General features: G+C 38.2%; 1 long non-coding RNA gene across 1 annotated transcript; it reads left to right on the forward strand.

The window, feature by feature from the left end:
• On the forward strand, positions 1-5,036 carry LOC146718669 (uncharacterized). Its single transcript, XR_014917816.1, has 3 exons — positions 1-108; positions 1,286-1,377; positions 4,929-5,036. It is a non-coding gene; the product is annotated as an uncharacterized LOC146718669 (long non-coding RNA).
• The last annotated feature ends 12,524 nt before the right edge of the window (positions 5,037-17,560 follow it).

The raw sequence follows: 17,560 nt of genomic DNA on the forward strand, positions 1-17,560 counted from the left end.
GTCACTTCCGGCTGTCGCCTGTAGTTTTTTGCTCGGAAAGGAATGAAAAAAGTGGACGGAGAAGGTTTTCAGTCATTAAGATGCCAGAACGATGTCCTCAAAACACAAGTACGTTGTCCTAATGTTAAAGAGACTACGGAAATGTTAAGAGTTGGGCTTTAAGTCAGGGAAAAGGATGCTAAAAGTCAGCTATGACAGTATGCCCGTTACTGGAGTGTGAAAACCACCGACCTACTAAATCATTGTTAACCATTAAATGTCTGCAAAAGCCAGAAAAATGGTACACCTTAGCCAACACTGAAGTATTTAAGTTAAAAACAAGTAGAATTTAAGATTAAAGCGCTTAAGATAGCTAGATAGTCGCAGGGCTGCAACTGTTAATGTTACACATAACTAGCTTCCAACTTCCGGTAGTTTGTCTAAATTATCTCCATAACTGACACTGTATTGTTTTCTCTTACCCTGACCCTACAGTATCACCTAGCATTCAAAGTAGGGTTAGAAAATAAAGCTAACATATAAAGTGCAGCAGTATCCCATGTTTGTTTTGAAAAAGCAAATCGGCACCATTTACATGATGACTACCTAGCCATGTAAATAATATTTTGTGAGTAAAAATATGTAAAAAGGGTCAGTAATTATATTTATTTATTTTTTGTAATCATACTTCATAGGCATTAATTAATGAAGGCACTGTGTCCTGCTTCATATGTGGCCTAGCAGTAATGCTAAATGCTTCATGAAACTTTGAGCATGAAGCTGCATATCGAGACATCTTTAGTTCATTGTTTTAGTGAATTTGTGTCATAGAAAAAAACAGTAATCACTAAATAGGACTGTAACCGTGCAACACCATTAACTGATTTATAGCTGTTGATAGGTAAAAACTAAGTAGCCTGCCACCCCTGCTTAAAAAAGAAAGAAAGAATTAAATAAATCACAAAACACATTATACACCAGTCAGACACAGCATTAAAACTAATATTGTATAGGTCCATCTTCTGCTGCCACAACAGCTTTGCTCCCCGTAGGCTTACTAGCCACATAGTTCAGGGGGACTCTTCCAGACCTCTGAACAAAGTGTTGTATCAGCCACCAATGCATTAGCAGTAGATCCTTTATCAGGTCCTTTTAGGTAGCGAGGTGGGGCTTCATGGATCAGACTTGTTTTTCCTGCACATCCTATAGATGTTTTATTGGGCTGAAATTTGGGGGATTTGGAGTCTAAGTCAACAACTTTTACTCTTTGTCATGTTTCTCAACCCATTCCTGAACTATTTTGCAGTGTGTCAGTGTCCATTACCCTGCTGAAAGAGGCCAGCGCCATCAGGGAATACCTCTGCCATGAACAGGAGTGCAACAGTGTTTATGTGGTTGGTATGTATCAAAGTGCATGTATTTGTAGCAGAGCACATCACACTGACTCGCTTCATTCCAGCAGTGCGTCCAACTTCCATATGTAATGATCAAACCACGTGACAAAAAAAAAGGCCACCATCCTCCGCTGCTGGTCTAATTCTGACACTGTGTCCCCCTTTGTAGACCTTCTGGACCATGATTAGGCTCAAGACGGGATCAGACCCGTTTGATCCGCTCTGTATTCTGTATCGATCATACCAGCATGAAGATTTTCGCTGAGTACAGTAGCTCTCCTGTGGGAGTGGGACACACATGTGTGTGAAGTGCACAAACACCCAAATGTTACTCTTACTAATGACTGATATAATAACGGTCTCATTCCAAAGCCATGTGCATTAACATGGTGGTGGTGCATCCACAAAGTTGGCCATATAATATGTTATAGGTGGAAATTTGGCAGGTGCACAGATTTCAAAGCCATTCAAAACAATTTTGATTCTGACCTTTATGAATAAAATTGACTTGACTTATTCTCTACTGTTGGCTTATGAAAGCCAGTTGAAGCTGCTCAGACGGGTCTTTCTTGGTGTCTTCATCAGAACAATATTTACAGTTTACAACTTTTTCAAGTAAATAAATTACATCAGTATTAAATACTTGTTTAAGCAGCCATTCTTTTGGAAATCACTTTAATGCCCCCACTGTCTAAAGTACATGAACTCTCCATCCATCCATCCATCCATTTTCTGCTGCTTGTCTGGGTCTGGGTTGTGGGGCAGCCATCTAAACAAAGAAGCTGAGACCTCCTTCTCCCCAGCCACTTCCTCCAGCTTAACCAGTGAGGCACTGAGGGATATAATATCTCCAGCCTTTCCTGGGTCTGCTCCCTGCTTCCTTCCAGGTAGAATATGTCTGGAACGTCTCATTCATTTTGCATCCTACTGAGATGCCCAAACCACCTCGACTGGTTCAGTTTGATGTGGAGTTCTGCTCTTGAGTCCCTCCCAAAAGCCCAAACTCCTCATCCTGTCTGTAAGAGAGAGTCCAGACACCCTTCGGAGGAAGCTCATTTCTGCTGTATCTGCAGTTACATTTTTTCAGTTACTAACCACAGCTCATAGCCATAGATGAGGGCAGGAATGTCGATGCTTCAGCAGCAGCTTGAGTGAGAGCAGCTATGTGTATGTATCCATTGCGAGTTCAGCCGACAGTAACCAGTTAGCATAATCGGTAGAACATCCCAAGCACCAGCAGATAACTTCTTGTAAAACAAGAATACAGATGTAGCTACATCGCACATCTGAGTTGTATCTATCCTTTTAAACTAACCTTGGCAAGAAGTCAGATGACTATATATCCTAAAGTGTTTTAAAAATCTCCATCTCGGGGAATAGTCATGGCACTCAACCACTTTTCAAAACTTTTGCTTTCAAGTCAACCCCTTTTAATTTTTTTGTGAGTGTTATAGAATCAAATTAGCACTTTATGCACACTTTATGCACATGAATCACAACCATGGCACGATTATTACCGGCTTATGTTTCATTTTTAGAGCTGCTAGCAGCAGTGAAGTGAGTTTTGACATCAAAGCCAAGTGTTTCAGTCTGCTAGCTCTTAAATCAGTGTTGTTATAGTGAATGCGTCCTTATGTGATATTCTTCAAAGGTCATGATGTCACTATGACCTTGAGATTTTGAAAGTCTTGAAGTGCTGTTGATTAAGTAACGTAAGATGTGGGTTGAACAAACTACTGTTAACAGGAGTTCAAGAATGGCTTAAGTGGAGAGCCTCTTTTCTTGTCAGAATTAATAAAGCAAGTCTTTGTGTGTATTCCTTTAGAGCCGCTTTTCTGTGCCACCCATCTGTTTTAAGGTCCTTCCTTGTTTTGTTAAAAGAAAATCCAGAATTTTAAAAAAGTGTTAGTGCTCAGTGTATCAGGTTTAAGAACAGTTTGAAGCAGTGCCTCTACGTTTTTGCCATTTCTAAAGCGTCAGTGGAGAAAATGCCATTTATTTACTTGACTTTACTTAACTTTGGAGATTTTTTCTGAAAATAGTCTTTCTTTGTTTTAAGATCTGAGAACTGCAAGAATAATAAAAACATAAAGAGTGCTGTGAAAAATGTTTAAAAACCTCCCCTTTTTCCAAGCTCCTCTGTGAGCCAGCATTTTAATTAAAAGCACTTGTTCCTAAACCTGTGCTTAATATTTCCCATTAGTCACATTTGAGGGATTACAGACGGCACCAATGCAAATCAAAGGTTAGATGGAAAATGCAGATGTGTGAACAGTGCGGCTCATTTTATAGCTATCATAGCTCTTTAGTCATTTCAAAAAAAAAAATTAACTGGCAGTGACAAGGTTCCCTTTTCACTTACAAATAAAGATGACAATCTTCTGAAAGAGAAATGTCTGGAAGAGATTTCTTGGTTGGTCAGCAGGGGAGGTCCTCAAGGAAGCCATGAGATTTCACTGAAAACATATCATTTTCAATCATATTATAAGCACTATGCAATAAATCCTCAAAGGATTTTATATTAACTTCATTAGAATGGAAGATGACATGATCTTCTTTTGTGACTATGGCTCTTTTTTTTTCCACAGAGACATTTTCATTTCTTTACTGTGGACATGTCACAGTGGAAAAATCATAGATGTAAAAAAAAAAGCAATTTACTGCAACAGAACAAAGCCATTGTTATTATTATCAGAAACACCCAGGTTTTTGTTATTGTGATAAGTCAAAGTATCTGCTGGGAAAAAGACTCATTATGTTGAATCTAAATGTACCTAATTACATGACACTGCATATAAAGGGTTATTTTGATTGGACAGTAAAAAAGTGTGGTGAGCAGCACTTTGATTATCCATCTGGTTGGTGTGCAACTTTCCCATGGATCACAAACGCTGTAACATTTGCCCTGCACGTTTTGTATTCTTTAGCTTGTCTTTATGCATTGTAAATCGTTTGTGACCGCTGATACAAGGTTAGCACCCCTGTCAATCAACCCTTGCTTAGCGTCTTCATCAGATTGTGCAGAAATGTCTCAGGACAGAAAAAAAGTGCAAGACTGGATAGCCTCTGCCCTCTTCTTCATTTCCTGCTGCCCTCTGCTCAAATATCATATCCACACGTGGATATGGGTTAGTGTTTTTGAAAAGCATACTTTAATTAGGTGCCGCTTGTGCCTTGGGTTTATATATATATGTAAAAATGTGCTCTGTGTTTGATCTGTTAGAGAAATGTAGCTTTTAATCCTGCCTCCTACAGTGGTGTATCAGCAGTGTGTTTCAGCATTTAAAATGCACTGATGACTATTATTCAGAGCAGATAACCCCCTTTTTTTTGCTTGGGTTCTTTTTGAGAGACTAGGGAAGAAGTGACGGATGGACAGATGCACTGCATGTCTAGAGGAAGGGAAAGCAATGATCAGCAAGGAGTTTGGCCGATGCCCAATGCGACTATTAAGAATTGTCACCGATAACAACAAACACTGCATGAATTATATTGTTGCACTGGCATTTACAATCACATCTTTGCTTTTGCCCTTTCTTTCTGTTTGTGAATTAGCACCCTGTCAGCTCTCCAGCACATTTCCAGAGTGGGAAGAGTAAGGGAAGGGAGAGAGAAAAGGAGAAATGACTGTGCAAGCATTTTAAAAACAGGTATAAAAGTGATTTTTTTTTTCCTTTTTTGCTGTTCGAGGTTTTTGGCATATTTATGGAGTGTTACTGTAGAAGCGGCCCATTTAAGGCTATTTGCAGAAAGCGCACATTGTTCACATCAAGCTCAGAAAAGCTGAAGGCACAGCCATGTGATCGTGACCTCGCCGCTGAGAGCCAAATTGCACGAGGCAGATGGGATTCAACATTTGTGAGAGCTCTCTACAATTAATAAAAGAATCACGTTAGGAAAATAAATTTAAAAATGTAGGAGCGTTATTTCTCTTAAAGCTTTGTGTTAAGGAGCCTAAGGCGTGCGCGCGCGCACACACACACACATACACACACACAATTCTGAACTGGAGAGGCATGCTATCATGCCATTGCTTAATCTGTCAAAACATCCACCTCAGTAAGACGGAAGAGAGAGAGAATAGATGTTAAAAAGTTGTGTGTGTACGAATGATCAAATATTTTACTCTTATCCCTGCTGGGCTCCCTAACGATTTTTAGGGATGATTGTGAATGTGTAATAGTGCCTTCATCATCGTATTATCTTGAATCACATTACCTTCAGTACACAGTGTTCAATAGCATTTCTCTTTTTCTTCCTGAAAGATAAAACACTCCACCACAAGCGTTTTATTGTGAAAACAATACTGAGGAACCAACATTTGACGTACCTTCTGGGAAAAACACTTGTTTTTCTTTTTATATTTAAAGGTATAATTAAAAAGAAAAGCTTCATACAAAAATAAAACAAACATAGTTACCCATTGATTCCAAAGTGATATCTTCTGTGCAGTATCTGTGGGATTGTTACAATGGAAAGCTAGAGGCCTGTATTGTCCTGACTTCAGAAATGTAACCACTGACTCTTGGGGCTGAGTCAGACGAAAATGTGGTGTGCTTTTACTCTGCTCAGCCAAATGTGAAATAAATAAAAAGAAAGGAAAATGGCTGCTCTCTTGGCTGTACCCTTGGTCCCTTGCTCTTTGTTAAAACCATATCTCTGCTGCTCCATTGCCCCCAGCTACATTAAATCCCATTAAATTCACCTTCATTAAAGCAGTCCTCTCTACTCCTTGCAGCAGCCCTGGTGCGGGCCTCTCAAGGACAGAGCAGTAATGAGGGTGGACTGGATTTAACCTTGAAGAGTACAGGTTTTCATTTCCAAATCAATAACTTATGGTTCAAAACTGCCACTAGATCCAGGCTATAATTTTCTAGCATTAATTGTGTGGATTATGTTTCTTCAGCAGCGAGAAGGTATTTAGCTTTAAGCTGCAGTGTAGAGATTGCATTTATCATTACTTTCCCCCCCTTTTTTTTTACAGTAGGAACTGACAGCTTGCACATTTTCTATATCACTGAGTTCGTGTGCATATACACTTTGGTGCACAGATGGGATGACTTAAGGAGTTTGTATTTCAAAGAGTCTGTATGAGTGTTAGTAATTAGACTCTTGGTATTTTTTTTGTTTTGTTTTTTTACAGTAAGACCAAGCAGAGGGCAGAAGGCTGGAATTTTTCTCCTGCCTCAATCCGGTATTGCAGTTAATGTGTCATCATTCGCTGGAAAGAGGTCGAAGTATAAGAAATCTCCTTCACAGCCATGTAAGACAAGTTTTGACAGTCACCTGCTGTCAGAAGAAGCAGGAAAGTGTGAATTATGGATGAAAAAATTAACAGTTAGATGATAGGCAGGCAGCAGGGATATGGAGAAAAAAAACGTCTGACCTACTGTAAAAGAATTGAAATTGTTTCAGCCCCTGTCATTCTCTGCGTTTTAGTGGGGCATTCTCTGTAGTGGAGTTTCCTGTCATTGTCATACGACTGTATGGAAAGCATTAACTTGTCCTGCGGTGATAATTTCTGCCCGACATGTTCTTAATATGAAATATCAGATCTTTTCATAAAATAGGGAGGGCTGAGGCTGTGGTGATCACTGGAGCTTAATTTTTTAATCAACTTCTCTTTTAAATGAAGCTTTATTAAATTACAAACTCACACAGTGGGAGTAGGACACCGGCTGAGATGGACCAGTGTTAAAAAAAAAAGATAATGTGTGATAATTAAATAATGTTAATAAAAACCCTTTGCTATCATAGACTGAGAAGAATGAGAAGGGGACAATACCCGGTAGCTATTTCACGCTTCTCTTTTCTTTCGTTCGTTCTCATTATGGTCTCAGGAAATTTACCATGTAAAATTATGAAAAGAAGAAAGGGATGCAATGTCTGTGAGATATTGACAGATGGCAAATGGAGACACAATTGCATTCATTTTTTCTTGCGCTTATATTCCAGCTGTATACACAGAAATTAAAGGTACTCATTGTTGCTGCTCAGCCAAAGAAAATGGGATTTGACTGCATTTTGTTTGAGCTTTGACAGCTTAAAGGTCAGAGAAGTCAAAATACGCTGCATTTTGGTATCACAAAATGAGTAAAACACCAATTATCTTGAATAATTTTGCAATGTAAAATTGTGTTTTTTGTGGATCAGTTCACACCATGTAGCGTTAACTGATGACACCCTAGTCCTGACCCTTGCTGTCACCCTAACTGCTTAAAAAAATAACCTGAAAATGAGTTGACATGACACGAGAACCAGAAGAATTACAAAGACAAATGAAAAAAAGAAAGTATGAATATGAGAAAATATGGCCATTTTTTGTTCCAAGATGACATAACACTTCATGTAGCGTGATATATTTCATGTTTAAAATGTTTTGTGATTGGCACAAACACCGTCTGTCACTATGCACAGGTACATCTTCATCTGCAGACTTCGGTATCAGAGAGAAATTCTTTGCTAAGCTTGGTGGGGCATCATTACTCCATTTTGATAATAGGATTACTAAAAAAATACACTTCTTCAAAGAGACAACAGTACCATTGTGAGGATCCTGAATGCTGACATCAAATGTACTAGCATTAAGTAACATTTGATGTTGGAATCTAGTTATAAATATTTTGAGGAATGCCAAGAATATGGTTTTTTAGTTGTATTAAATGAGTTAATGAGACAGTTGATGAGACACATATTCAAGTAAAGTCAGCAGAAGAGGTAGTCAACAAACCTACTAAATGTACTTCCTCATTAAAGTTTTATTTCCTGTTGAGCAAATTGAAAATGTTAATGGGGTTTTATCATATTGAAGTAGAATTGATTATATCGTCTAGTAATATCTACTGGACAGCAGCGATGAAACACAGAGCTACAGTTCCTTTAGTGGCCACTTGAGGCAGGCTCTGTAAACTTAATCTACAAAGACTTCCATGTTAAAATGCACAACTGTACAGCATTAAAAAGCATGTTTATAGCATGCTACACAACAGTTTTACCCTATATGGTTAGTTTCCTCCTAAATGATGATTCTGCTGGGCGTCATTCTTTTTTTATCCATCCAGGTAAAGTTAGAGCAGTGGCCACTCTTATGTATGACACGGGTAGCTGTACTTTCTTGGTGTCTGCTAGGCCTCACAGGAAGTAATTGGACTCACTGAACTAGACCTTTCCACTGTGTTTGTGCTGTTGATGCATTTTGGAGCATTTTTAATGGATCGCCAGACAAATAATAGTTTTCTGGGCAGCACGGCCTTTGTAAGTAGTTTGTTTTTCAGTTTTGGTGAGTGAAATTCTAGTATTTTCTTTTAGTCCATTTAGTCTTTTACTTATCAGTGATAATTAGGTATATGTGTCTGTGCCTCGGCCTATTAGTGTGGCTTGCTAATCAACTTTGCTGCCATTATCTGATAACTAGCACTCCGGCCTTTTGTACAAATGTGGTATCTTCTCTTTCCATAAAAACAACACAGCAGTAGGTTTCAAAGTAAATCTTTGACGTCACTCTATGTCCGTCTTTTCTAGAATTTGAGGCAGCAATTCATAATGTGAGCTGTTTGCTCCACATCATAATGCTCCTCTTTTCACTTTTTTTAATGGGAAAATTATACTTGAAGATTGAACCGGCTCTTGAGGAAGCCCACGGCCCCAGTGGGTGTCGATCAGACCAGTCAGTGAAGAAAAGATGTGCATTGTTTTCAGCTGGTAACACTAATTTAAAGAATCTGGTTACTGCAGATTTCTTTTTCTTCCAATTCTCCCCAGCCAGCATAAAGAACTTATATATGCTGCAACTTTAAACTCTCTTCTGCTGCATCTTCTTTTCTGCCTCCCCTCACACATTGTTAACTGATTATTTTAGTCTTTAAACACCATGAACTTAAGGGTTCGGGATCAAGAAAATAGTGTTTGGGGCTAAAAAAACAAACAAAAACAGGCCAGATCAGCAAGGTTGTTATTGAAAATGAACAGTTACTGTTTGTGGATCTAATTAAAGAACTGATTTGTTCTTAATGTGTGGATAATTGCTGGGGTCACACTTGTCTTCTTTTGCAAAATATGAGCTAGCTGCTTCCTCTTTGTTTGACAGCTTTTGTCTCATGCTTCCTGATAAGTAGGATTTACTATATCCTGCTCTGTGAAGTTGTGTGTTTTAGTCTCTACACAAAATGTCTTTGGCCTGCTTGCTTTGTTTGACTATTGGCTTTAACATTTTGCACAGCTGTCGCTGACATTTTGGAGGGCCTTATGATTATTTATAGTCTCTTAACAGGTCCCACATTGTGCTGTGGGTTATTTCTATAATATATTGTCTCAGTTACAGTTCTGTGTTTTTACTTAGTCTCAGAGTCGCAGAAATTGAACTGATGAGGAGTTTGTGGGAGAAAGACATTTTCTCTCTTGTTTAAATATTCTTTTAAAGTGGTTTATTTTTTGGTAAAATTCCTAAAGGTAGAGTTTACTTCTATTCTTTTGAATTCTCGTTTTTCAGCCGCATATAAGTTATTATATGTGCTGTTTTGTTGGTAGGTTTGGTGGCTTTAGTAATGCTTGAGATTTTGTTTCTCCAGCCTTAACACTGGGTATCACTTGTGGGACAAGACAGGTATAGGAATACTGTAGGTGGGTGTAGCATGGTATGCTGAGCCCAAACCTGGAATTTTCACTGTCACAAAGTAAGTTTTTTTTAACTAAAGTAAAGACGCTTTAGCCATGAACTCTCTAGTAGTAGCCAGGCCTTCTTTCCTAATCGGCCCAAAAAAACCCCTAAAATCCCAATCAGATGGTATCAAATGTTCTTTTTTTATTCTAGTCTTTTTCCATTGGGGTGTGTGCACACTGCCATTCTCATAGAGCGCACTGGATTAACAAAATGTGAACATCTCTGAAAAAAACAGAAGCTTTGGACGTTTTCTTAGGGGTAAAACATCAGCAGTGATCTTAGAGAAACAAGTATTGCAGCCGTCATCAATATGGGGGAGTTATAAGTCCATTTCCAAACAATTTGAAGTCCATCATTCTACAGTGAAAAAGATTATTCACAAGTGGAAAACATTCAAGACAGCTGCCAGTCTTCCCATCAGTAACCGTCCCAGCAAATTTATCCCAAGGTCAGACCATGCTGTGCTCAGAGAAACTGCATAAAACCCAAGAGCTACATCTCAAGAGTCCACAGTCCTTAAATATTAAATATTAAAATATTAAATTTAATGTGAAACATTAAAGTTCATGACAGCACAGTTAGAAGAACTGTGATCAAGTAGGGCTTGTTTGGAAGGGCTAGTAGAAAATCTCTTCTACCCAAACAGAACATGGCAGCACAGCTTAGGTTTGAAAAGTTGTGTTTGGAACAGCGTGCTTTGAAGAGACAAGACAAAATGGGCCATAAAGCACATCTCCACATTTGTCAAAAACCAGACACAGCATATTGGCACTAACACCTGATATCACCTGTCAACCACAGCGGTGGAGGCGTGATGATCTGGGCTGGTTTTGCAGCCACGTGACCTGGGCATCATGTAGTCACTATACCAAAGTATTCTAGAGTCAAATATGAGGCCATCTATCTTACAGCTAAAGGTTGGGTCATGCCAGAGGACAATGTTTCCAAGCACAGCAGCAGATCTACAACACAACGGCTAAAAAGAAAAGAATCAAGGTGTTGCAATGGCCAAGACAAAGTCTAGAAATACTGTTGTGAGACCTAAACGTGGCTGCGCATAAACGAATGCCCACAAACCTCAGTGAATTGAAGCAAAGTTATAACGAAGAGTGGGCCAGAATTCCTCCACATTGATACGAGAGACTAATAAAGACATACAGAAAACGCTTACTTCAACGTCTTTACTACGAAGGTAATAAAGGTAGCTTCTGTATCATGGGGTGTCCTTAGTGTTTCACGCTCTGCTTTTTACACTTTTTAGAACATGGTCAGTACTAGATGATTTTTTTTGTCATATTCTGATACATAAAAACTCAGAACTGATAGAAAATATGCTTTATTTTCCACGTTTTTGCATCTCCGCACTGATTTAAAGACTGACAAGAAAAATCCTACAATTTGCATGTTTTTAGTTCAAATGTTTACATAAAAAAGGTGTCTTACACAGAGACATCTACTTTGATGCAAACAAAAACATCTTCGGTACTGCACATGTGTGATCATCAGCGCGTCTCTAAACTGAACCCGAAACATTTGTCTAGTTTTTTTTTTGTCGTCATGAAAGTGTCATGTTGTACAGTCCTCAAGTAGTTTTCTGTCGGCCCCCAGTTTTGACTCAGTTAAGTCAAAGTTGGCAAGTCACCAGGAAACCTTATACTTTTTCATGCCCATAAAGAAAATAAAAACAGGTTTGGTGGACATAGAGCAACCGGTTCACTCATTCTTTGGAAGCATGACATCTAACGTCAGTCTCAAAATCTTTGGATGGACTTCAAAGCTGAAAATATGGGAAATCTTATTTCAGCACCTAATATTGTGCTTATAGTCACCACAGAGCGTGTAGTTGGACTAATTCAGTTAGCCCAAACCTCTTCCAGCCAAGGCTCTTGAAGTTTTACACTTGTACGCAGTATGTTGTGAAATTGGAAACACTTTTATGTCAGTCTGTCTATCAAACTTTATAATGCTCTGATTTCTAACCCACTGGCAGTGTCTTTTAATTAGATTATACCGGAGGAATAACCAGAGTTCAAAATGCCAATTTATGTCCCAGACTGTGTAAAATTTGTTGTTACACTGCCGCCAAACAGAGCAGGTAAGAGCTGACAAGGTCCTCAGGCAAGGAGCAGCTGACTGTTCCTTAAGAGTTTCTCTCTCTCTTTCTCTCTTTTTACTTCCCTCTTCCCTTTTTGCAGTCAGACATTAGAGGCATGGGGGATAAATAAACATGTTATTCAAGAGCCCGACAATCAAAGTAAAATACAGACATTTTTGTGCAGATGATGCCTCCAGGGTAGTGTTTTCTATAGAGAACGTTGATGTTGGCAAGCAGTGAAAGCATGTCTAGTGCACTGCTGCATATTGAAAGTAACAGCGTGTGAGTTCACTGAGACATTAATGCTGATTTGTGACTTAGCAAGAGGTCATCCAAGAGTCTACGGCGAGGTAGAAAAAAATATTTTTTAACAGATCTGCGTTAATTGTGATTGTAAAAAAGTTCAAAGTTCATATGAAAATACTAAAACTAGAGCTGGCATTGTGCAAAAAGTTTTTATAACACTTTATTTTAGATGCAGTGTGTTATACATTTATACCTTATAATGGAAATACTAAGCCTGTGCTTCAAAAATATAGCCATGGAAGCAGCAAAGTCAGCATCTGTAAGTAATTAGAGCTGGCCCAGAAATGGCCTGGGATTCAAAGTAAACATGGATGGTTTCCACAATCAACAACATTTACAAATGCAGAAGAAGGAAGCTACTGAATTTGTGAAGAATGTGCACTGGGAATGGAAAGCATAGAAGCATGAAGCCAGCAGATGTTGAAAATTAAATACATGTGGCATGTGGCTAACAGGACTGTGAGCTTACTCTTCTGATGGTGGAGCTCAGAGTTCCTGAGGGCTAGAGGACAGCTGCTCTGTGTTAATACTTACAGGTTTACATCCAGCCAGCCATAGCTAACATTTTTTGAGTCCATTGCTGTTAGGAGAGGCTGACTTTGTGCATATATATATGTATATATATATATACATATACACCCTGCTACTGTTGTTAGTAGTCATACATAAATCAGGTTTAATTCCCTAGAATTGGTCAGGAGTCTGATTTGATTGACTTTAATGGTTGGATAATACCAAACTCTTATAGACTTAAAGTCACAGAGAGCTCTGATTCTTTTGGGCAGTGCTTCACTGTAGAAAGACCAACTGGTGCTACTTTAGATTGCTGAATTATATATAATTGAAAAAAAGAATTTGATACTTGTTGGTGTCCTGAGTTAGGCGGTACTACGAGGGAAATAATGAGGTAGACACATTCTTTGAAGTGTAAAGCATTATATTGCATATTTGTGGCTTACATACAAAGGAGGATCTTTATTGTGTGTTCTATGGAGATGTTTAAAGACTAATTTGAAAAATTCTTTGTATATATTTTTTTCTTTACAGCCTTAACTTCCTTAAAATAAAACATATTGTCATATATTTATATTCAAGGGCTTTTAAATATAAACTGGTTGGGACTCAAACCGTGGAATACATGGTGCTAAGTCTGCCTTTGTGTGGCATTCCTTAACTAAATATTAGGTCACAGGCTGGCAAGAGTGAGTGTGGTTCTTTCTTCACCTGTTTTTAATGAAACTGTACAGTGTTTATTGGAAATAGCATCAGACTCTGACTTTCTTGGCTGTTTGGCTGTTGCAGTGGAAACATGTCACTGGTGTTTAAAATAGTCGTGTCATAAATTATTTGCACTAATCTGTTCAGGTATTCGTTCTGACTCATGAAGAAGTCAGTAATTCTCAGCTGGAATGGGCAGACTTTGCTTTCCACAGCAACGCCAGCAGGAACAGCTTCAAGGAAATTAAGTTTAACGTGTGCCTTTATGTTTGCCCCATTGCATGTAGGAAGTAAGTGTTGCTTTCGCTGGAAAAGAAAGTGCTTAATTTTAAAAAAACAACAAAAAACGAAAACATAATGTGCCCTTTCATTTCACTTTTTTAAAACAGCCCTGTTATTCTTTAAAGTCGTGGTTCAGTTTTTCTGTTTGTACTGTATGAAATTTTCTTGGAATGCCTCAAAGAATGAAGTCTTTACATATTAGTAGAATCTGGTATTGTTATATGTTGATGATAGAAAAACACACATGAATAGACCACTTACTGATAGAGGGAAGAAGAAGTTTCATATATATACTGGATGTTTTTCTTTCTTTCTTTAGGTATACGGGATAATTCTCAGCACTTTTATGTTGAAATGACCAATAACAACTAAAGGAATGTTAGTTCATTTTTGCCTTGTGTACAGTCTCTGATTAAAAGTACTTCATCTCAACACTTCATATTGGAGGGTAAAAACCCTCAGTGCTACTGAATGAACTTAAACTTAAATACAATGCAAACTGTAATGTTAAAAATCTCAACATATTGTAATGTTGTTTTTAGTATAATTGTTTTTTAGTTCTATTAAAATATTCACATGAAACATATTTTGTAGGCAACGGACATGATTATTGGCAGATTATTTGTATCCCACTTTTGCCACTTTTGTGCTATTGACCAATCACGTCTTAGCAGGATTTGGTAAACATTGGTATTCAGGTAAACAATCCATGCAGAGATGAAAAAAGGATAACTATAGAATACAGTCAGCTTCCATCTGACAACAGTTAATTTTTTTAAAACTTATGAATGAACAGAAACAAAAATCCCTGAAAAATTGGCAAGGCTAAGTTATCAGACTAATGGATTGTTTCCTTATTGTTTTGACCGTAGATAACAGTGTTTGGCTAACCCCAAGATTGAATTTTCCAGCTAATGTTCTACATGTAAGGATAAGGTAACAATTAACATTACATGGTCTAACTTTACTGAAACTTAAATACATTGAGAAAAACTCCCACAATGCTCTGCTACTTCAAAAATGTTGTTTTTGTTTTTAAAAAAGAGACCCCTAGTGGCAGAAATGTCATACTGCGCATTTAAGTAGCAATTGTTGTCATCTCTAAATAAACCCCTGACATCGTACTGTTATTGTTGGTAGTTTGCTTTTTGTGCTTTGTATGAGGTGTTCACTGAACAGAGAAAAGCTTTTCCCTTAAAAATTCAAAAGTTCTAAATTATAGTGATGATACTGGAAAATAAAATTTAAAAATGATTAAAAATATTCCCTTTAAGGCTTCTGTTAACAGATATTAGGTTAAACTTGAATGACTGCCCGTAACACTTAAGTTGCAGTTTAATTCATGTCTGTTCAGACCCATAATACATCTAGTGAAGAGTTTAATGGAATTTAATAGGTGGGCACCAAAAATGTGCACCATTAACTCAGTATCCCATCAAATGTGAAATATAGTCACAATTCCCCCTTCTGTTCATGAGTTACAGCACTGAATAATCTCCAGAAAAATGTCTCTGCAGAACGATGTGAATTTGATCTTTGCCCTTGATATGAAAATCCATCATTTCATAATTTTTTCCTGCTGGGAATTTGAGTGAAATTTTGCCGTAACTAAACATCTGAATTCATGACTTTGTTTTATTAGGTCACAGCGACCTTCGCCCTTGATCATCAAAATATGATTTTTTCCTCCAAGTCCAGGTGAATGCTTGGGCCATTTTTTTCAGATATTTCCTCCTAGCATTCAAGAAATGTTGCATTCATAACATAAGCACAAAAAGGTAGTCTCACTCTCTCCAAGGCCCAGGGCCGTAACAGAAGAATGAGACGGATGTCCGTACAGACAAATGGACAGAAAACATAATGCTTCCTGCCACAGCTGTTGCTGGCACGGAGGCATAAAAAACCACCTCGTCGCTTCTCTCACCCCTGATATCTCTGCCCTGTATAACCAGGTGCGCCTGTTCAGTCAACCCACTCACAGGCACAGTTTGGAGAGTTTGTTATTACTTAATTACTGCTGTCAGCCCCCATCATGGTTTAACGTGAAAGTTTGCAGCTGTTTTCCTTCTCTCCATATTTCTTTGTTTTTCTGGCCATACCTTTTCCCCCCACTCTGTACAGTGGCCTTGTGCTGGTGAAGCTACTTCAGTGTTGAGTACTTTACTGTCGTGTTGATCCAGACTTGGACCAACCACGGGTTTTTTAATATTTCTTTGAAGATGCAGTCAAAAAGTCCCACACTCTACAATACACTAAAGGGAGAAAGTTCTGAAGTGTCTCATTTTGTAGGCTTCTATTGTAGATTTTTATTTTATTTAAAGATGTGGCTAGATGTGATGGATAAGAAGGGGCATATTCACCCCATCTACCCCCCTGTGGATTTAGTGATAGGAAGATATACATTATGTATTTCCTGTTAAATCACTTTTAAATGCAGTGGTAGTAGGGTTGGGCAAATGGTCAAATCTCCATTTAAAGGAGTGATGTTTTTTTGTGGCCAAGGGGATGTTGGACAAAGTTGAAGCCCTCCTTTTCCCTGGAGGTGGGCTAAGATCATTAGTTTTAGTTTTTGAAGTGTTTGGCCTTTTGATGTTCCTATGTTCTCTTTAGGCACCCTGGCCTGAAGGATATTTAATATCACTCCTACAAATTTCCAGTTAGGAATAATTTGAACTGAGCATCTGTCAAAGAAACAGCCATTTAAATACATTGGTCATGGTTAAAGAGGCATAAAATGAAGCCAGATTAGACAGAGCACCTTTCTCTGAAGGTTGGATCTGTGTGAGTGTGGGCCAAACTGGGGCACAGGGACCCAGCAAAACTGCCCATGCTTCCAGTTCATTAAATATAACTATCAAACACCGGTGGGATTTATACTCTCCCCTGGCTGCCCTCCTCGTGATCAGCCATGCTTGTTTCTTCTGCCACTCTGGCATGATGGGGATTGTCTTAGGGTCTCAGTTACTTGATATTTTATTTATAAATGTTCAGGGGAGTTGGGACTAGATTATATTTCTCTCTGTCTTTGATGCTCTGAATAACAGGGGACTGGCGTATTTCTTCACTTCAAACATTCGCCTTACGTTTCCACTAGGGTGTGCAGGAGAACCTTTATCAGTGGAGGGAATCTTAGATTATGTGTTATCGCCAAGAGAATCATGAAAGAGCATGCATTATGTCCTTCGAAAGAAACTGTCTGTACTTATGACAACCCACTGCCCCCCAAAATATCCTTTTCCCCCTTTAATGTAAGACAGAAGCATTGTCACTCTGTTTAGATGATAATTTACAAAAAAACTCATAAAGGTGTTTTAATTGATGCCAATTTAATTATTTTGATACAGTGTGTAGACCTGTTGAAGCATTTTGTAACGGTTTTAAATGATATGTTGTGCTTATAGCTACTTTTGCTATTTTCAGTAGCATTGTTTTATTGACAGTAGAATAATTACAATGCTTAAAAATGTGCTTCCAGTAAATGCGCTTTTAATATGCTTACATAAACAATACCAAAACTGGAGAGAAAGTTTGTCAGATTTGTGGGAAACCTTTTAAAATCCATAGCGCATGCTCCATATACCCAGTTCTCCCATTACTCTTTGGTCTAGGTGTCTGGAAAGAAAGACA

The sequence above is a fragment of the Copadichromis virginalis genome, linkage group LG1 (genome assembly GCF_057382275.1).
Source record: "Copadichromis virginalis isolate Kocher_CV1m ecotype Utaka linkage group LG1, C_Virginalis_male_GT1.1, whole genome shotgun sequence".
Taxonomy (NCBI): domain Eukaryota; kingdom Metazoa; phylum Chordata; class Actinopteri; order Cichliformes; family Cichlidae; genus Copadichromis; species Copadichromis virginalis.